We start from the raw sequence: 22,540 nt of genomic DNA on the forward strand, positions 1-22,540 counted from the left end.
CAGGGGAGAAGCCCTACCTCTGCAGGGAGTGTGGGCGGGGCTTTAGCCAGAAGTCAAGCCTCCGCTGTCACCAGAGGACACACACAGGGGAGAAGCCCTACCTCTGCAGGGAGTGTGGGCGGGGCTTTAGCAAAAATTCAAGCCTCCGCTGTCACCAGAGGACACACACAGGGGAGAAGCCCTACCTCTGCAGGGAGTGTGGGCGGAGCTTTAGCCACAAGTCAAGCCTCCACTATCACCAGAGGACACACACAGGGGAGAAGCCCTACCTCTGCAGGGAGTGTGGGCGGGGCTTTAGCAAAAATTCAAGCCTCCGCTGTCACCAGAGGACACACACAGGGGAGAAGCCCTACCTCTGCAGGGAGTGTGGGCGGGGCTTTAGCGTTAAATCAAACCTCCTCAGTCACCAGAGAACACACACAGGGGAGAAGCCCTACCTCTGCAGGGAGTGTGGGCGGGGCTTTAGCAAAAATTCAAGCCTCCGCTGTCACCAGAGGACACACACAGGGGAGAAGCCCTACCTCTGCAGGGAGTGTGGGCGGGGCTTTAGCTGGAAGTCACGCCTCCTCAGACACGAAAGGATACACACAGGCGAGAAGCCCTAGTCTGCAGGAAGGATGAGTGAGCCATTAGTAATAAAACCTCATCTCCATAGCCACAAGAAGACAAATGTAGTCACCACACACTTGCACACCCTAGCTCTGAGGTGGCTTCAGCGGAAGTCGGCTGCCCCTTACATTGCCCGAGAGTGTAAAGAGAGCGGAAATAACTAATTAAACAAATCCGCCACTTTCATGACTAGAGATGAGGAAGAACGGGGGATAGTTATGTAAGTGTTCAGGGGACGTCAACATGTGTGGTTCTTTCCCGAACCGATCCCCTCCATTTTTTGTTTGTCTGTTTTTTGCCTCTTGTTCTAATAAATTTTGTCTCCATATAAATCTGAACCCCAAGTGTGTACTTCATTATTCCCTTATCACTGAAGGCAAGAAGAGTCCAGAAGGTCCACAGAGAACTCATATGTTCAGCTCAAGTCTCCACAGGAATTCAACCCCCAGAAAGACATAAACTTGGAGTCCACTTGTTTAATTATTGGAGAATCGATTCCCAAGTCCAGGAAGAGAAATGTAAGATTTTAGAGAGTCGCAGCAGGAAAGGAAATTCCTTAGTCTCCTGAGAAGTGTGGCCTCTTCTCTTAATGCACCCCTCTACTCTGCTGCCACATTCCCCCTTGGTTCCTCCTGTCTCCTCTCCTGATTTCCTCCAATCTCTGTAGCCCCAGAGGTGAAAGTCAGACAAGAACACGCGTGTGTGTATGTGTTCACGTGTGTGCTATGTGTGTTAAGCCTGCATGCATGGGCGTGGGGGTGTGTGCCCTCTGTGTATGTATCTGTGAGAGTGTGGGTGATTTCAAGGGTGTGTTAGGAATAACGCTCAAATTCCTAAGGAAATTGAAGATTCGAAAAAAAGATTCTTAGCAAAGCAATTTTACTTCTGTGAAGAGGGGTGCCTCCTTGGCCAGTCGCCATGAGAGCACACCTGAACAAAGGGACACGAAAACCTTTATTTCTGACACAAGTCTTACCCCTGTACGGTTTTCCATTGGCTGGGGTTGGGTCGTACAATCTAAACTAACCCCCGTTGGCTAAACATTTGATTTTTTTAGATAAGGTGGGAAAGTTAAAAAAAAAGGAGAGTAAGGGTAAGGGGTGTCTGTAATGATCTAGGAAGTTAGTCCTCTTTCCAAATAAGGAAAGGAATGTGAGTTGATACTGATAACGCCTAGTACTGTGGTGTGCCTGGGCATCTAACAAAGGCAAAAAGGAAAGGAGAAAAGGTGAAAGGTGGGATACTATGAATTAAAGGATAAAAGATTAATAAGGTTATTTGAAGCGAAACCTCATCATATCCCACAGGTGTGTGTGCATGTGTGTGTATCTGTACACATATGTGCGTGTACTTGTATGTGCCTGTGTGTGTCCACTTGAGGTCACCAATCAGAGAAGGATTGCCCTGTTTCCTCCAGGGGAATCCTAGATCCTCATTCTCCTTCTACAGAGAAACAAAAATGAAAACAAACACCTTATTCTTTTGTAAAAAGAGATTATGAAAATAAATAAAGGGATAGATTTTTTTTTTAAATTAAGATCCACACTCTCTGACAAGACCCAGCCAAGCTTGCGGAGGGCAGACAGACCATCCCTGCAGGCCTAGGAAGAAGAATTCCTGTCCTCCTGGAAGGGCTTAGGTATCAAGCCTCCCTGTACCTCCCAGCAGACACATGACTGAAATGTGCTGAAGTTTCCCTCAGAAGAAAGTTGAACAGGGGTGGTGCGGAGAAGGAAGTGTCCCAGCTGCATGGGCCATCAGCTTTGCTGCTGAGAACAAGCTCAGCCTTTGATTCTGAATCTGATTCTTGAAGTGAGAGAAGGGCTCTCAGACCAAGATGTACCCAGGGCACGTAGAGTCTAGAGGAGAAATGGAGTGCTCAAGATCGAGTCAGTTCCCCGCTTTGAACAGCCGAAGTCCCTTTTCTCATTCAGTTAAAGCCAGCAGAATCTCAGTTGGGACTTGGCAGTAGAAGGTATCTGCTAGATGGTACTAGTCATCAGGCATTTAATGAGGGGAAATTTCTAAGAAAATAAACAAAAACAAAGGCTAATAGTTGGAAATCCAATTTCTGAGTCCACAGGGCAGTCAGTGGAGAGGATTTCTAGATGCCTTTAAACAATTGCCCCCAGGCATAGGTGTGGAGAGCATGATCGAAGCCCCACACTTATGTCGCTCTGGGTCTGATAAAATTTGCACAACTCACATAGCTCAGACTGCTCTGAGCTATTTTTCTTTTCTTATCTTCTTTTACAATCTAGAACATGTAAAGGTAAAACCTACATATCAACCAGTTCAGAGACATTTCAAGTAAAGCAGCTTCAGATCTATATATAACTGTCATTATAGTTAGTCTTTTCTATTCCACTGCAGTGATCTAAGTCATGACTATGTTCCCGGACCAAACCGAGGGTTGGGCTGCTTGTTCTCATGGCCCAATAATGAGATACAGATGAACTGGGACAGAAGAGAATCTTTATTTTTGTAACCGATTACAGGGAGAAGACACACAGCTAACATTCTGAATGGGGAAAAGCTTAAAAGCCTTTCCTTTGAGAAAAGAAGTAAGATTAGGATGTCTAATATCACAACTGTTATTCAGTGCATTACTGAAAGTTTTAGACAAAGCAATTAGGCAATATAAATAAATAAATGGCATACATATTGAAAAATAAGTAGTTAAATTATTTCTATTTGCAGATGATATAATCTTATATGCATAGAAAAGTCTAAGACTCTACCAAAAAACAAAACAAAAAAAAACCTCTTAAAACTGAGAAATAAATTCAGTAAAATTGCAGGATACAATGTCAGTATATACAAATCATCAGTACTCCTACATTCCAAAAACTAACTACCTGAAAAATAAATCAAAAAAGTGATCTCATTTATAGTAGTTATGAAAAAAATATTTAGTAGTAAACTGAACTGAGGAGGCGAATGAAAATCTGTACAATAAAACTCAAAACCACCAATGAAAAAAACTGAAGAGAACCCCTAAAATAAAAAGGCATATTATGCTTATGAATTAGAAGAGTTACATTGTTAAGATAATCATGCTACACAAAGCAATCTACAAGGTCAGCACAATCTGTCTTAAAATACCAATGACATTCCTCACCTCAGAGGTAGAGAAAAACAGCCCTAAAATTTATATGGAATCAAAAAAGACTCAGAATAGACAAAGCAATCCTGAGCAAAAAAGCAAACACTACCTCACTTCAAAATATATACAAAGCTATCTTAACCAAAACAGCATGGTATTGGTATACAAACAGATGCACAGACCAATGAAACAGAGCAGAGTACCCAGAAATAAACTCAGGTATTTAGAGGCAATTGATTTTTGACAAATTTGCCAAAAGTATGCACTGGGTAAAAGACATTCTTCGATAAATTATGCAGGCAAAACTAAATATCAATATGCAGAATAATAAACTAACTTCTTACCTCTCAGTGTATACATAAATCAACTCAAAATGAATTAAATACTTAAATTTATGACCTGAAACTATAAAAATACTTCTATAGGGGAAATGCTTCAGGGCATCAGTCTAGGCAAATATTTTATGCATAAGACTTTGAAAGTACAAACAACAAAAACACAAATAGACAAATGTGATTATATAAGACTAAAAGCATTCTGCACAACAAAGAAAACTGCCAACAGAATGAAGACACAATCTGCAGAATAGGAGAAGATATATGTAGATTAGTCCTCTGACAAGGGATTTCTGTTCAGAATATACAAGGAACTCAAACAACTCAGCATAAAAAAATTTGATTACAAAATGAGCAAAGAATATAAACAGACATTTCTCACAGAAAGACATGCAAATGGCCAATAAACAGATGAAGAAAAAATTCAACATCACTAATCATCAGGGAAATGCAAATCAAAATCAAAATGAGATTCTGTGTCCCATCCCTGTTAGAGTGACTATTAAGAACATGAAAACTAGCAAATGCTGGAAAGGAAATGGAGTAAAGGGGGTTGTTATACATTGTTAGTGGACATAGAAATTAATACATTCATTGTAGAAACAATATAGAGGTTTCTCAAAAAAAACTAAAAATTGAACTGCCGAAAGACTCAGGTTCCCACTATTTTGTATTTATTCAAAAGAAAAGAAATCAGCATATCAAAGATATGCATGCACCCTCCATATTTATTGCAGCACTACTCACAATAGCCAAGATATAAAATAAACCTAAATGCCCATCAACAGATAAATGGATAAAGAAAATGTGATCATATATAATGAAATAGTATTCAGCTATAAAAAATGAAATCTTGTCATTCCCAGCAACATGGATAAGTATGGAGGACACTATGTTAAGTGAAATAAGTCAAAGTACAGCAAGATAAATGCCACATATTTTAACTTATATGTTGGAGCTAAAAAAATAACTGAACAAAAAAGTAGAGAGCAGAAAAAATATTACTAGAAGCTAAGAAGATCTCAGGGAGAAGAAGATAGAGAGAGGTTAGTTAATGGATACAACATTATAGCTAGGTAAGAATACTCTCTAGTGCACTATAGCGCTGTAGGGTATATATAGTTAGCAATAATTTTCAAAAAGCTGGAAAAAAGGATTTTGAAAGTTCCCAACACAAAGAAATAATAAACATTTGGTATGTATACATTGCATGCATGTATTGAATTATTGAATTATCCTTTTGTATTCCATAAATATGTACAATTATTAAAGGTTAACTATAAAAGGAAGAAGGAAAAGAAATCTATAGACTTGGGACATCCATAGGGTAGATCTCATCTATATCCTTCATCCATAATCAAGTTTTTTATAGAGGAGAACTCCAGAAAACTTCCTTCATTTCTCTCTATATTTTCGGATTACGCTTTTCTCCTTTTGTAAAAAATCATATCTATGATACTTTAAAAGGTGTCCTAAAATAAATTCTTTCTCTATGTTCAATCAAAAAACAAAAGATATGACTTAATAATAGGTATAAGAGGTAGAGACAGTTAATAGAAAACAAAGGAAGATTTTTATTAACCTATTCAACAAATCCATATATTTAAATTAAACATTCTGTCTGTAAAGGGGCAGAATATTTAATGACCATCACTTAAATTCATTGTCTGTGAAATATTACTTAAGGAACACATTTTCATCAAAAAATTCTGAGTGAGAATTGTGCTTCTGCCTTAGATATACAACATGATAATTTCCCTTTTGTTGTAAGAAATTTTATACTACTTTTGTATTATCCAACCACCTTCTACAGAAAAAAAGATAAGTGACTAAAATCTATACTTTGTCTGACAGCATTATTAACAACTTAAAATAGTCTATCTAGTATTAAAATTTTAGAGAGATAAGCTCATTCCTGCAAGAATGGCTGTAATGAAAAAAAAAATAGATGTTGGCATGGATGCAGTGAAAAGGGAACACTTCTAGTCTGCTGGTGGGAATATAAACTAGTACAATCACTATGGAAAAGAGTGTGGAGACTCCTTAAGGAAGAGACTTTCAAATTTGCTTAATTAAAACCCCTCATTTTAATAGTGAGCAAAAAGAAGTCAAGCAAGACTAAATTATTTTCCTTAGCTTCTCATTCACAGAGTTGATATGTACACAGATCTAATTCCCACTCCAATTTATCCTTTCCTTGTTCACTGTCATTAATTTGTCCTAAATTTTGTAGTGGTTTACAGATGTCAAAGACTGTCTCTGATGTGGGTCCAAAGAGCAAACTAATCACTGTCTTACGGTGCTTTTATTCTGGTGGAGACAGAGAACTAATATATAAATTCATAACTTCTTACAGTGATAATTTCTATGAGAAAAAATTTAATATACTAATGTGAAAAAGCTGAATGAGACACCTAAGCTGAGGGATGTACTTTATAATGGGAGTCAGGAGTTGAGGCCAAGCGACAAGAAACAGCCACCATTGTGAAGATCTGGGAAAACAATGTTCGATGGAGATATAAGATATAAGAGGTTAAGAGTTAGAATGTGAATGTAAGCAGAGTACATCTAACAAACGTGTGGTCTAGGCCCAGAGACCCCTGTACACTTCAATACAGAGACTCGACTTTATTGAAAGAATCCCTTTGGATCTTGTCTGGAGAATGGACTGATGGGTAGCAAAAATGAAAACAAGAAGAGCAATTAAAAGGCTATTATTCCTTCCTCAATCAGACAATAAGTTACTTTTTTAGAAATGTAAACTCTTGTAAAAATTAAGGAACAAAGAATAAACAAACAAGCATATTCTGTCAAAAATTATTGATTTTCTTCTTAAATCATGTATTTACTAAGTGCTATATTTTGAATATCTCTGAACAAGTTTTGACAAGTAAACAAAATGAAGGACTTATAGTTTACAAATCTGGGGAAAAGCAATATTGCTTAGTGAAGAGGACATGTATCTTAGAACATATTTAAATCTATTTACAAGAAAGTATAATGACTTTAAATATTATGTCAGAATTCATTTTTAAATTTTAAGCTGTATTTCAAGTATCATACATATAATGATAATTTGTGGCTATTGTTTTGTAAGCTTACCATTTGTTTTTAGAATACTAAACATGTAGTGTTGTGTTACATACAAAAGAATGTTATTCAATAGGACTTTGTGAAATTCAATGTGAGTTTCTATGCTAGCTAAACTCTATATATTATTTGTTTCTATCATAGATTACTGTCCTTAAAAGTTGTACCATCTTGGCTAACACGGTGAAACCCCGTCTCTACTAAAAAAATACAAAAAAAAAAACAAAAAACAAAAACACTAGCTGGGCGAGGTGGCGGGCGCCTGTAGTCCCAGCTACACGGGAGGCTGAGGCAGGAGAATGGGGTAAACCTGGGAGGCGGAGCTTGCAGTGAGCTGAGATCCGGCCACTGCACTCCAGCCCAGGCGACAGAGCAAGACTCCGTCTCAAAAAAAAAAAAAAAGAACAAAAAAGTTGTGTAATTTTTTTTTTAAATCATGACTACTATGCCCTGCCTTAATGTAATGAGTAATATTGATCTTAGTTTTAAATTTGGCAAGTTAGAGGGTACATAATATAAATTATAAAATTTCAAAACTTCAAATAATGACCAAAGCAGAGAAAGCTTTTATTTCAAAAAATGATGCTATTCTAGAACACTTGCTACTCAGGTATAATTTTGAATTACTGTTTAATTCTATTACAATAATAAATACAATTTATCTATGATAATTGATGAATGGAACTAGTTAAGCTTGCATTCCTTATTTCTACTAATAATACTTGATATACAAAAAATTTTTGGGTACTCTAAAATTGCTCATCATTTGTAGGAGTAGAAACCCAGAGTTCAAAATTTTAGATATTTCGTCTATTTGAAAGTTCAAAACGATGTCCAAGTAATAGCCTCTTAAATTTTCCCAAGGCACATCAGAAGATTAGCCCTTAATTATTTTCTATTCAGCTACTTTACAAAAAGCTGTTTCAAAATGAAAGTTGTTAATTTATTCTAACACAGCTCCAACCAAATTATTATGTGCTGTATAAGAGAAATATCACAAAATACCTAGCTTAATGAAAACACATTTCTAAAAGTAGTCAATTTAATCAATTTTATCTTGTTTAAATCATATGAATGTTTATGCAGGAGAGAGAGAGATAACTACAGTTTCTAACTCTGGTTAGATAATAATCATGTAATCAAATAGTCAAGAATTCTAAATATATTAATTTTATCATTATGTAAATACATTATCTAGTTGTCACAGTCACATTAAAAGATTAAATTTTTATTCTTTGAATGCAAGATAAAGACTATAATGTGTTGCATTTTTTTTTTCTGTCCCTCTTCTATTTGTGATGTTTTATTTATATAAATGGAGTTTTGGGTAAATATTGTCAATGTCAAATTATTGCTTTCTAATATTTGTTAGAGAGATTTTCAAAGTTTAACTGAAATTTTCATTCAGTTCTCTAATCATGAATAAATATTTGGACTTAATTTTTAATATAACTTGCTTGAATAATTGCATCATTTTAAACAAAATTTGTTTTTTTCCACTTATTTGTTTGGACTTGAAATTTATATCATCTGATGTCTATACTTGGAGTGACACAAATTAGCTGCAATTACTAAATGCTTATTATATGCCAAGGATTATACTAAATATCTCATATGCATGATCTCATTTGTTTCATGGGACAACTCTATGGAATAAATGTTATTAACACCATGTTCCAGAAAAGAAAACTGTTGTGTACTTAGATTAAATATATGAATTATTAAATCTGAATTGAAATCTGGAATTACCTGGCATTGGAGTCCAGGCTCTGGGTTCTGCAATGTATGCCATGCTCTAGGTCGTGCTCTGTTTCTCCTGCTGTGTATTTGCTTTTTAATTTCTTTTTGTTCTTGCTCTGTTTCATCCCACCCTCCCACAAACCCATGATATAAACATCTTTGAAAAGGTGTGAAATTGCAGATGAAAGGGAAGCAGATATTAGTGAACTCCTACTAGCAGAAAGAATGAGTTGTCCAACAATTTTGTTGGTATGGATTTTTTATGAGCCAGGTTGTAGAAGGAATGAAGCCCAGCTTTCAATTACAGAGAATAGATCTTTAGTTTAATGAGATCAAGCATTTTTAGTAGCATTGCTCTTGCTTTTCTTTTCTGAAGATTCAGCCTAATAGGAATTTATAATTTGTAGCAATATCTATCAATCTCTGGAAACCTTTAGTGTTTCATGACTTAGCATTTCATATTTTTGTTAAGTTGAATAATTCTTTGTGTCTCCAGAAATATTTTAATACATTGTGATGGAATGTGGTCTGATATGCAGATATCAGTATAAATCAAAAGTTTTCATTTTTTTTTTTGCAAATATCTCTACAAGTGAAAGGCAGACATTTGCCTTAAAATACACATACTATCTAAGTTTTATTTTCATATATTTTATACATTTGCTTTCTTTTTCTTGTGACAAGAATGAATTCAATTAATTATGAGATTTTAAAAATTTTCAGCCTCATCACTCATAGCCTCTTAGTTTTGAAAGATAGTAACCATAAAACAGTGTGCTAGAAATAATTTACTCTTTTCATTTTATTATTTTTAAATTGAAAATAACATTACTAACATATTTAGTAACTTATTTAATCTGCACCTAGGATTTCTTTCTCTGTCTTCTGCTCCATGGACAAATTCTAAAACATTAATATATTTCAGTCAATTAAGAAATTTTTCATTCATCCCCTTCCAAATATAGAATATTACTGCATTGGATTCCTCATTATTAGTTGTTATGGGTTGAATTTTGTACCCCAAGAAAGATATACTGAAGTTCTAACCCACAGTACCTCAGCATGTAATCTTACTTGGAAACAGGGTCTCTACAGAAGAAAAGTGGCTTCAATTTCTAGTTATCCATCTGTTTCATATTTTATTTCTATTATACAATGTGTTATAGAGACAAGATGATAACTGCTATGAATCCAATCTCTTCAGACTGTAGTAGCCCACAGCTCATTCTCTTTGTACATCTTTCTGTCTTACTAAATTTTATGAAAACATATTACCTGTTCTTAATGTACCTAAAGAAAAAATTCAGTTCTTTTGTGGAGATTGGAGTTTAAAACATATTGTGATAATTGCCTTATATATATAGGTCATCCCTAACCTCTGCAAACAACGAATCACCACCATATATTCAGCACTGTCCAGCATCAACCATTACACTCTGAAAAATCTCTTTTAAGACAATTGTGCATATAACCATTAAAATCAGTGTTCTGATTATCTGCTCAAAATCACAATAAAAGTCAAACACAAAAGTTCCCGTTCTTTCATTAAAAACTTCTAAAACAGAAAACTGAATTTTTAGAAAAAGTATATTTATGGAAAATAAAACATGGCACATATAATTACACAGGGGACAAATGCTCTGTTTTTGTGATGAGCTGAGAGGAATGAAACTGCAAACTCAAAATTCTTTCTTCATTTTCACTTAGCATATAGACTCCAAAATAATAGTAAAATGCATGCCTTTACATTTACTGTGATTTTAAAGACATAGGAATCTATTTGTTAGATGTGTTTTGTGAATTCTGGCTCTCCAAATAAAAACAAATGTTACATTAAAAACAATTGTTCCTTCAAAACTTTGGAGTGAAGACTGACTACAATTCCAGTAAGCTGTTTTGTTTATCCGTGAAAGAAATAATTTGAAATTAAATATTCATGTTTAGTAGTGATGAAAATAAATTTTACAAACTACCTAGTCAAATACTAATAAAGGATATTTGAATTTCTGCATTCTGTTTTACTTGAATATTTATTTGCGTATGACTATTTTACTATCTCAATGAAAAGCTGTTTAATATTAATTGTATGTCATTCTTATTCATGTATCATTTAAATAGCAGCAATGTTGGAATTTAAATATTTTCCAATGTGAGATATTTGTTGAGGCTTTAGCCAAAGTTAGAGATTAATATAATTGTTTTGCGTAATACTATAGATTTATATACAATTAATAGATTGAATAGAGATAACCTCAGTGGTTACTATTTTATATTTATGTTGATATTTTTCAATTAAATTTTCTTCTAATATACATTGTTTTATATTAGTGTAGCAATTTCTCATTTAGTCTACATTGTTTAAAAATATACATATATTTAAAATACCTATAGATAATCACAGCAGAAAACAGTACTCATTTAAACTTTTATTTTAAGTTCAAGGATATATGTGCTTTTTGTTATAAAGGTAAACTCGTGTTGTGGGGGTTTGTTGTACAAATGATTCCGTCACCCAGATATTAAGCCCAGTACCTAATAATTATCATTTCTGCTCCTCTCCTTCCTCCCACTCTTCCCCATTCAAGTAGACCCGAGTGTCTCTAATTTCCTTCTTCGTGTTTGTAAGTTCTCATCATTTAGCTCCCATTTAAAAGTGAGGACACGTGGTATTTGGTTTTCTGTTCCTGTGTTAGTTTGCTAAGGATAATGACCTCCAGCATCATTTATGTCCCTGAAGATTTTAATGAAAGTTCAGATTTACAAAAATAAAAAAGAACATACAGAATTACTAAATCTTAGGTTCTTGAATGAGTATCTAAAACACAGATTAGATAAAAATAAAGTCAACAGAAAATTTTTCCCCACTTCACCATGAAAAAATTATCTTATACTTGCCACCACTCCCCACAACATCTTCCTGTCTCTTTTGTTTGTGCCAATAAGATGACCCCAGAAAATCATGATATGTTACACCATCTTGTCCCCAGGAGGACACCTAGAATCTTGAAGCCAGAAGTCCTTCCACAACAGGGCTTAACATTCTATTGTTGTTTATCTAATTTACAATAGCAAACCTATGTGGTATAGTTGCTGCAAGTAAGAAAAAATATTGAAATGTATGTTACTGAATATTAATATTTTTAAAAATAGTTTAACATATTCATTTTGTTAGATGGATTTGTGTTTGTCTCTTGTGATTTTGGATTTTCCCTCCAAAAAGCTTTGTTCTTCTGCATGTAGTTGTTTATGAATTTGACAAGGCTACTGGGAGTAAGAGTGTAAATTTCAGGGTTATCTGTAAGTTACTTAAGAAAGCAGAGAACCCCACCACATGTATATCCTGAGGAAGTGTGAAATATTCAGGAATTTGCAGATACATTAAGCATGCAATCACAAAATAAAGTCAATAATTTTGAAGTCTGATTAGTTTATAATGGTTCTTCAGCAAAGAAACTGTTTCATTCGTTATTTCACATTTAAGATCAATATGGAACAACTATTAAGTGAACCAAATTAAATATGTCAAAAGTGTACTAGAAAATGTTGAAACACTTAATTAAGATAATATCCCTAAAAAGCATGCATGTGTCATGACACACTTGGCTTATAACTCCAAGGATGACTCCCAATGAAGAATGCATAAAGTTGAATGAGAAACTACACTAGAAAGCACAAAAATCATGAAAGAAAAAATTTCATCTCAAGCCCTATTCACACCACAGAACAAAAACCTTCAGTTAAAGGAAGAATAACTATGGAAAAGAAGGGAATAAAGAATATTACAAAGGTGAAGAAAACAGAAAAAGCTGTAGACTAAAAGTGTTAAATATCTTCATGCCATTTTCTTTTTTCAGGAGCAATTTGAGTAAATTGGCTAGAAATGCTAATGTATTATTAAGAAAAGGAGACTGATATCAACAGTTGAGGTTGCCAGTTGGTAAATGTAAGGCCTAACAGAAAATTCCAGGGTTGGGTGACCCAGATAGTGTGAAACATATAATTGTAGGTCAGTGGTTCTAGAAACTTCCTGATCTCTCCTTCAGTTATCTCCAAATCATCTGTGTGCCTCATTCTGCACTTCATTTCCTTCACTTTCTTATTCCCTCCTCTTTCCTTACCTCTTTAAGCTTAGTTATCCTAGTTCATTGTTTCAAACATTATCTTGCTAGCATTCTCAACTCTTTTTTTAACATTGCACATTCCTGGCCAAACCCTTCCATATATTATTTTTTGCTATTGCTTGCAAGTTGTTAAGAGTTGCTGGAGAAGATCAGTTCAATGTAATAATAAAAGCAGATAAATTCCACTATTGATCAATTCATGGTCTTTAATGACTTTCAGATTTGCATTACTAAAAATAGTAAATTCTCTTTTCCTGCTTTTCCACAGTTATTTCAGCTGTTATTTATTTTTCAAATTTATTTATTTTTTTCTCCCTTCAATGTTACAGATGACCTCTACCGTTACTTTACAAAGAAACTAAAATCTACCAAAAAACCCTCCCATGATTATTTGCCACCTCAGCTATAGCTATCTTCATTTGTACTTTGTTCACATCTTTCCTTCTTCCTTTCGTTTTCAGGGAGCAAAGCATTTTTCTTCCTTTTCTCTAAGACTAGTTATATTATTTCTCTAAATTCCATCCTAATCTTTATTCTCAGAGACTAATCTTTATTCATATGTTTAAATTATCACTTCACTTTTGTAATATCAAATTTTCTCACTTTAATAAATCCTTTCAATCAACATCTACTTTTCTGTAAATATGTCTGTGTTCCAAAGTCATCATCACTTATATCTCCATTTCTGAGTTCTCATTTGGCTTTTTATGGCCTCCATAATCAGATCACTTCTGATATGAGATTATTACTGACATCTCTATTTGATAACTTACTGTGACACTAACATCAACAAATATGTAGGAACCATATTTAGGTATCCCTTTTCCCTAACCCTGACTTCCAAAATTGACTTCCAAAATCCCAGACATTTTGTTCTTTTCTTTGACTCTCATTTCCTTTCCGGATGTCTTAGGTCAGTCTCCTAATGTGATCTCCCTGAAGCCGGTCTTGTCTACTTTAATTTTGTCTCTAATGTTAGCTAGATATGTTTCTTTCTTTAAAAAAAAATCATGTTATTTTTCAGATAAAAACATTTCAGTGAGTTCTAGTTATGGTCAGTAAAAAATCCAGTCTTTATCTTGCCCAGCTCATTTCACCCTTCTGCTCCACTTTTTGCAAGTCTCTCTTAAACATCCTTGCCTTGTAAAATATGCCAATCATTCTCTCACTTCCCAATCTTTTCAAAGACTATTTATTTAATGCATCTTTCAATCTTATCCAAACCGTGTTTGTAGTTTCGTGATCTACTTATCACTTCCTCTCTTTAGCATTCTCTGACGACTTCAAGAATCATTACATGCCCCCAAGAACCCTCATGGTAACCTGTACTTTTGTGTCATTGAGTTCCTTAAATACTTTGTTCTTTATATACTTCCATGTTCATTTTCTAACAGCTGATGCTTTCGTTGAAACCATTACAGTTCTATAAGCATGATGAGGAAATTAAGTGCCATTTCTGCTATCTAATTTCTGTTCCCACTGTTTTGAAATGTATTTTTTCAATCATTCTGACTGCTACACCTGCTGCTCATCTAGTAAATACTCATACATCAAGGCAATTTTAAACTGATTAAGGTCTTTCTCTCCAATGAATACGTTAGGCTATTTTAAAAGAATAACAGTGATAAATATAAACAGAATGCATCCTCCTCAGTGAATCCTTTAAGTGATGTGCTGTTGTGCCATCGCGTCATTCAGCATGAAGGTGACAAGAGACTTGCTGTCAGCTTACACCTACTGAGGAAAAATGGCTTTCTTCTCTTTCCTTAAAAAGCAGTCTCTGACAAGTAAATAAGGCAAATGATTTTTCATTAAAATGTATATAATGATGACTCTGCAGTGGTCATCTCAGCACATAAACGGGTTTATCGTTTTATTTTTTAGAACCATAAAGCACCCTTATACCATTGTTTGCTTACTTCACCCATATTCTCTCTCTCTCTCTCTTTTTTGAGACAGAGTCTTGCTCTCTTGCCCAGGCTGGAGTGCAGGGGCATGATCTCATCTCACTGCAACCTCCGTCTCTGGGGTTCAAGCAATTCTCCTGCCTCAGCCTCCTGAGTAGCTAGCACTGCAGGCAACTGCCATCACACCTGGCTAATTTTTTTTTTTTTTTTTTTTTTTTTAGATAAAGTCTCGCTCTGTCACCTAGGCTGGAGTGCAATGGCGTGATCTTGGTTCATTGGCACCTCCTCCTCCCAGGTTCAAGCAATTCTCCTGCCTCAGCCTCCTGAGTAGTTGGGATTATAGAGGTCCACCACCATCCCAGCTAATTTTTGTATTTTTAGTAGAGACAGGATTTCTCCATGTTGGTCAGGCTGGTCTAGACCCCCTGGCCTCAGGTGATCTGCCCATCTCAGCCTCCCAATGTGCTGGGATTACAGGCATTAGCCAGCACACTCAGCCCCATTTTTATATTTTTTTTCAGTAGAGATGGGGTTTCACCGTGTTGGCCAGGCTGGTCTCGAACTCGTGACCTCAGGTGATCTGCCCACCTCGGCCTTCAAAGTACTGGGATTACAGGCGTAAACACCGTGCCAGGGCCCATATTCTCTTTTATCACTGATAACAAAAGTGTTTTGTGCTTATCAAATATCCATATTAATCCGTCCTATATCCTAATCAATTCTCTTTTAAGTTGATAAAATATATCTCCCCAAAATGGTATTTTCTGATGTGTAGTGATAAATACCAAGTTTAAAAATTGTTTAGCCACTACAGTGAAGTGGAAAATTCTCATTCATCCCTTATATTACCTCCTTCCCTTATTACAAAATGATTTTTAAAAATTCACAGGCAAAATGGAATGCATTTCAGCCATTCCAATTTCAGCAAAATGTGTTTAAGGCATATTTCTTTCAAATTTCTGCTGATCAGTGAGTGGTTAATTGCAGTATCAAATTTCATTATAAATTGCAACTGTTGAAATCACAGATGCAATTTATTTATTTTTATTATCATTATAAGAATAATTTCACCTTTCGTTTTAAATTTAGGGGGTACATGAGCAAGTTTGTTATATAAGTTCGTTATGTGATGCTAAGGTTTAGGGAACGAAAGCTGTGAGTTTGTCATATATTCCTCTTTTAAGTTTGAGGTACGTTCCTTTGCTGCCTAGTTTCTTGAGGGTTTTTGACATAAAGGGATAATGAATTTTATTGAAAGCTTTTTCTGCATCTATTCAGATAACCATATGTTTTTTGTTTCTAATTCTGTTATGTGGTGAATCACATTTACTAATTTGTGTATGTGGAATCAACCTTGTATTACAAGGATCACTTAATCATAGTAAATTAATTTTTGATGTGCTACTGGATTCTGTTTGTTAGTATTTTGTTGAAGATTTGTGTGTCTGTGTTCATCAGGGATATTGGCCTGTGGATTCTTTTTTTTTTTTTTGTCATATCTTTGACAGATTTTCTATTGGGATGATGCTGGGTTTGTTGAATGAGTAAAGGAGAAATTATTCCTACTTAATTTTTTGAATAGTTTCAATAATATTGGTACCAGCTATTCTTTGTATGTCTGGTAGTACTTGGTTGTGAATGCATCTGGTCCAGTGCTCTTAATGATTGGTAGGCTTTTATTACTAACTCAATTTTGAAACTCAGTAATGGTCTGCATTAATGATCTCTACTTTGCTCAGTATTGGGAGGTGGTGTGTCTCTAGGAATTTATCCATTTCTCTAGATTTTCAAGTTTGTGTATATAGAGGAGTTCATAACAGTATGTTATTATCTTTTGTATTTCTGGGGGATTAATGATCATGTCACCTCTGTCATTTCTGATTATGCTTATTTGGATCTTCTCTCATTTTTTTTCTTTGTTAATCTAGTTAGTGGTATATTGATCTTGTTTATTCTTTCACAAAACCAACTTTTGGTTTTATTAATCCTTTATATAGATTTTTGGATCTCAATTTCATTAAGTTCTGCTCTCATTTCAGTTAGTTTTTTCTTCTTCTAGCTTTGAGTTTAGTTTGTTCTTATTCTTCTAGTTTCTATAGGTGTGATGTTAAGTTGTTAATTTGAGATGTTTCTATCTTTTTTTATTTATATATATTTTTTGAGACGAAGTTTCACTCAGGCTGGAGTTGCCCAGGCTGGAGTGCAATGGTACAATCTCAGCTCACCACAACCTCCACCTCCCAGGTTCAAGCAATTCTCTTTCCTCAGTTTCCGGAGTAGCTAGGATTGTAGGCATGTACCACCACGCCTGGCTAATTTTGTATTTTTAGTAGAGATGGGGTTTCTCTATGTTGGTCAGGCTGATCTTGAACTCCAGACCTCAGGTGATCCACCCACCTCAGCCTCCCAAAGTGCTGGGATTACCCGCATGAGCCATCGCCCCTGGCCAATGCTTCTATCTTCTTGATGTAGGCATTTAGTGCCATAAACTTTCCTCTTAACACTGATTTTGTTGCATTTCACATTTTTGGGTATGTTTTTTCTCTGTTTTCACTTATTTCAAATTATTGTTTGATTTCTGTCTTGATCTTTATCTAAAAGTCACTCAGGAACTAGTTAATTTCCATATAATTGTACAGTTTTGAGATATTTCCTTGGTATTGATTTCTACTTTTATTCATCTGTGGTCTGAGATTATGCTTGGTATGATTTCAGTTGTCTTGAATTTATTGAGATTTGCTTTATGACTGAGGATGTCATAAATTTTAGAGTGTATTCCATGTATACATGAGAGGAGTATATATTTTTTGGTTGTGGGAGGAGTCTTCTGTAGATACATATTTGGTCTAATTGGTTGAGTGTCTAATTGAAGTCCAGAGTTTCTTTGTTAATTTGCTGCCTTGATGATCTAGCTGACGCTGTCAGTGGAGTGTTGAAGTCCCCTACTACTATTGTTTGGTTGTTTAAGTATTTTCATAGCTCTAGAAGTACTGGTTTGATAAATCTGGTTGTTCTCATGTTAGGTGCATATATTTTCAGGATAGTAAAATCTTCTTGTTGATTTAGGCCCTTTACCATTATATAATGCCCTTCTTTGTCCTATTTTACCAATGCAGGTTTAAATTCCATTTTATCTCATATAATAATAGGGACTCCTGCTCTCTTTTATATTCTGTTTTTGTGTTAGATCTTTCTCTAACCTTTACTTTGAGTCTCTGGGTGCCATTACACTTGAGATGTATCTCTTGAAGACAGCAGATGAATGGATCTTGTTTTTTTTTTTTTTTTTTTAATCCAACTTGCCACTCTGTGCCTTTTAAGTAAACGCTTTTAAACCCTTTATGTTCAAGGTTAATACTGATATGTGAGGTTTTGATTCTATGATGAAGCCGTCAGCTGGTTGTTTTGTAGTTTCTGTGGTATAGTTGCTTGAGAGGGTCAGTGGATTATTCACTTCAGTGTGTTTTTATAGTGGCAGGTATTGATTCTCTCTCTCTCTCTCTCTTTTTTTTTTCTTGATATTTAGAACTCACTTAAAGATCTCTTGTAAGGTTGGGGTAATGGTAACAAATTCTCTTAGCAATTTATTGTCTATAAAAGATTTGCATTTCTCCTTCACTTTAGAAGCTTTTTGTTTGACAAGACATGAAATTCTTGTTTGGAATTTCTTTTCTTTCAGATTGCCAAATACTGCCCCTCTTTTATTCTGGCTTGTCTGGCTTTTGCTGAGAAAACCACTATCGCCCTGATGGGGTTCCATCTAATGTAATTGATCTTTTTCTCTAGCTGTCTTAAATTCTTTTTTAATAGGCCTTGTGCAGTGTGAATAGTGTATGCTTTGGTGGTATCTATTTTCTACAGTTTCTCAAGTGTTCTCTGGATATCTTTAATCTTGATGTCCACCTCTCTAGCAAAATTACAATTTTTTTTTTTCAGATTGTTTATGTTGTCTTCTTCTCTCTCATGAATGCTAATAATTTGTGGGTTTGGTTGCTTTACATAATCCCATATTTCTCAAATACTTTGTTCATGTATTTTAAATCACTATTTTTTAAAATTTTTGCCTCAGTGGGTTAGTTCAAAAAAACCAGTCTTCAATATTTAACAGACAGATTTTAAAACCGCAAATATTCTCTCTGGAAGTTTACATGGCATCTTTTTTGTTGTAAGGTAAGAAAAACAATGATATTAGATTTATACTTCAAAACCGCAGGTCTTCTTCTATAATACACACACTCTTAAAACAGTTACCATTATTATCACCAAAGCAATTGTCATCACTAAAAAGTTACAACAAAGATGAAGTTATACTGGAATAAAATGTGTTCCTTCTCAGATGTAACAAGAGAATGACTAGTCATTGACAACATAGTGAGGTTCTATGATAAAACAAAGGGGCTTTTGGACAGTGTGAAAATTGATTACATGTGTTGAACTAAGAACAACTGAAGAAGCAATAGCAAATTCCACTGGTACAAGTCACTGTAGGATGAAACTCAGGAAAGGCAAACATAACTTGCTTCATGGAGAAGGAAAAGGTATTCAGAATATGGTTGCTGCCTAACGGAATACACACACACACACACGCACACACACACACACACACACAAACACAGTGTCCTATTGAGAACATGGTCTTCAATTTATTATAAAAAGTTTTTATTAAATTTTTTTAAATTAAAAATAATGTTTTTAAGAATATTTCTATACATTTTCTCAAGTTATTGAAAAAGAAAACTATAAAGACTAAATTTATAAACCAGGGAGTTAGACACATACTATTAACTGAGAATTTTCCAAATAAGAATTTACATTATAAATATATATATATTTATATAATCTTTTTGATATTTCCCTCTAGCTAAGCTTTCTTTTCTTACCATCAAAAGTAGCATTATCAATTAGATTTTCACAGTCCATGTCTACAATTTTATACATCACCATGCTACTTCTCAATAAAACTGTAGCAATTTCTACTCATAGCAGTGCACTGAACCTGATTTTAATAAACTCAATGATTCTTTGTTGTTCATGCAGTGGACTTCTCATTCAGTGTAGAAGCTCAAAACGTTTGAAATTATTGACTTTTTATTGTCTTCACTCTTATTGCATGTAGAATTATTCCTATGACACTTGCTCCTTGGTTTTTAGGATTATTCTATACATATATATGAATAACTTATGTCCTTATTTGGTTATACACAAATTTATTGACTATGCAGTACTGTTCTATTTTTGATGTGTAAACTTTCACATGTTGGTGACAAAATATTTGATGAATGAGCAAATTAATGTTCAGTTGTCATAAATATGCATTTATCTCTCTTTAGATATACAAATATAGATATGCCTAAAGATGTGTATAACATACATCCTCAGTTAAAGAAGAGTGCTTTGTTTCACATTATTCATTTTCTAAAGCATTTAATCTAATTGATATATACTTTATCTAAAGTAGAATGAGTTGAAGATGTCTCTACTTTTTATCTGTATGTGTATTTAAGTGCCTATTTTCACCAGGCCATGTTCTAGAGACTAACATGCAGCTGCGCACAACTTACTCCCCAGCGCTCATTCTGTTGGAGCTCAGAAAACAATACCCCAAAATAAAGGCGTCAGAAACAGCCTCAGAAGCAAAAGTTTGTCTCTGACATTCTCATGCCCTCCTGACTCTCACCCTTATCCTCCCCAGAGCCAAGCCATAGAATCTGGAAGCCCTCTTCCTCATGGTTGATCATAGAAACCAGAACCCTTTTTACCACATTCAGCCTTAAAACCTAATAATGTTACTATTTCTCCTGCTGTTCTGTGTAAAAATTGGCCATAAAGAAATTATCTGACCTACTTTGTTTGATTGTAGATCATAAGACCCTCATTTCAGAAAGGATCCAGCCCCATAACCAGAAGGAAGGAAGCCTCCACTGAAAAATCTGGACAGACAGACCTTTGGGGCTTCCTCATTCAGTCTAATAGATTAAGAAAACATAACCCTTATATCCAATTACAGTTCTACATGGCCATCCATTCTCCATTGAACCTAAGCATTCAAATGGACAATTTCTCCTGTATCTTTGGGTCTTCATTCCGAACACAACCAATGTCATGTAAGACTATGACCGAATAAATTGATATGCCTTTTCTCAGTTGATTTTTTTTTTTTTTCAGTTCACTTTTTTAGTAAACCTTCAGAGGGTGAAGAGGAAATTTTTCCTTTACCCCTATAGTTCTATTATAGAGATAAATGATTTTCACTAAAATAAATCTTGAATTTTTTTCATTGACTACATAAGCTAACATTTTAAAAGGATTATGAGGTCAAGAGTGACTAGTGCTATTTAAATTACATTGTCAAGGAAGTCATGTTGGAGGGAAACTCTTTGTGTTAAAGTTTGTTGATGTTTCAGTTTAATCTAAGGTACACTGTAATAACAATAACCCAAAACCGCAATGGCTTAAACAATACTTAATTTATCCTTCATGTGAAATGTGGAATGGACTTTTAGTGGAAACACAATAAAAGTCTAAGTAAATGTTTTTTAAAAAAGATATTTTCCAGCTGATTCTGTAATTATATGGAGAAGCAGAGGATTTACAACTGTTAAAACAAGTGTGAAAAAGAACAATAGTAAATGGCTCACATTAACTAATTTCAGAAAAAATTTACGAAGCTATAATAAGATGTGATATTGCAACACTTATAGACAAAAAGATCAGTGAAGCAGAAGAAAAATACAAAAAACGGAACACAAAAGTTTGGATATAGAATTAAATAAATTAGTCTTAAAATAGGGTGCTAACAGTGGCTCACGCTTGTAATCCCAGCACTTTGGGAGGCCGAGTTGGGTGGATCACCTGAGGTCAGGAGTTTGAGACTCGTCTGGCCGACATGGTGAAACTCTGTCTCTACTGAAAATATAAAAGTTGGCTGGGCATGGTGGCACACACCTGTGGTACCAGCTGTTCGGGAGGCTGAGGCAGGAGAATTGTTTGAACCTGGGAGCAGAGGTTGCAGGGAGCGGAGGTTTCAGTGAGTGAAGATGGCGCCATTATACTCCAGCCTGGGTGACAGAGCAAGACTCGGTCTCAAAAAAAAAAAGAGTGACTACGTAAGATAAAGAACCAAGTAAAACCTGTAGAAGGAAAACTCAGCAGCTAAAACTATAAATCAATGATGGATTTGGCAACTGATTAGATACAAAGAGAATTACTGACATAAATAAATTATAAAAGTTGTCTAAAATTTTGCATAAAGAAACAAAGATATGGAAACTATAAAAAAGAGAAAAGGACATGGATTAAGACAAAGTGAGGTTGAAATTGTACCTAGAGTTTCACAAAATGATGGTACATTTCATTTAACAACTTGGTTAGGCTATGGTACCTATATATTTGGTCAAACATTATTCTAGATGTTTCTTTCTTTTTTTTTTTTTTTTTTTTGAGACAGAGTCTTGCTCTTTCACCCAGGCTGAAGTGTGGTAGTGTGATCTCGGTTCACTGCAACCTCTGCCTCCTGGCTTTAGGTGATTCTCCTGCCTCAGCCTCCTGAGTAGCTGGGGCTACGGGTACCTGCCACCACGCCTGGCTAATTTTTTGTGTTTTTGGTGGAGACGGGGTTTCGCCATGTTGGCC

The sequence above is a fragment of the Piliocolobus tephrosceles genome, chromosome 4, assembly GCF_002776525.5.
Source record: "Piliocolobus tephrosceles isolate RC106 chromosome 4, ASM277652v3, whole genome shotgun sequence".
Taxonomy (NCBI): Eukaryota; Metazoa; Chordata; class Mammalia; order Primates; family Cercopithecidae; genus Piliocolobus; species Piliocolobus tephrosceles.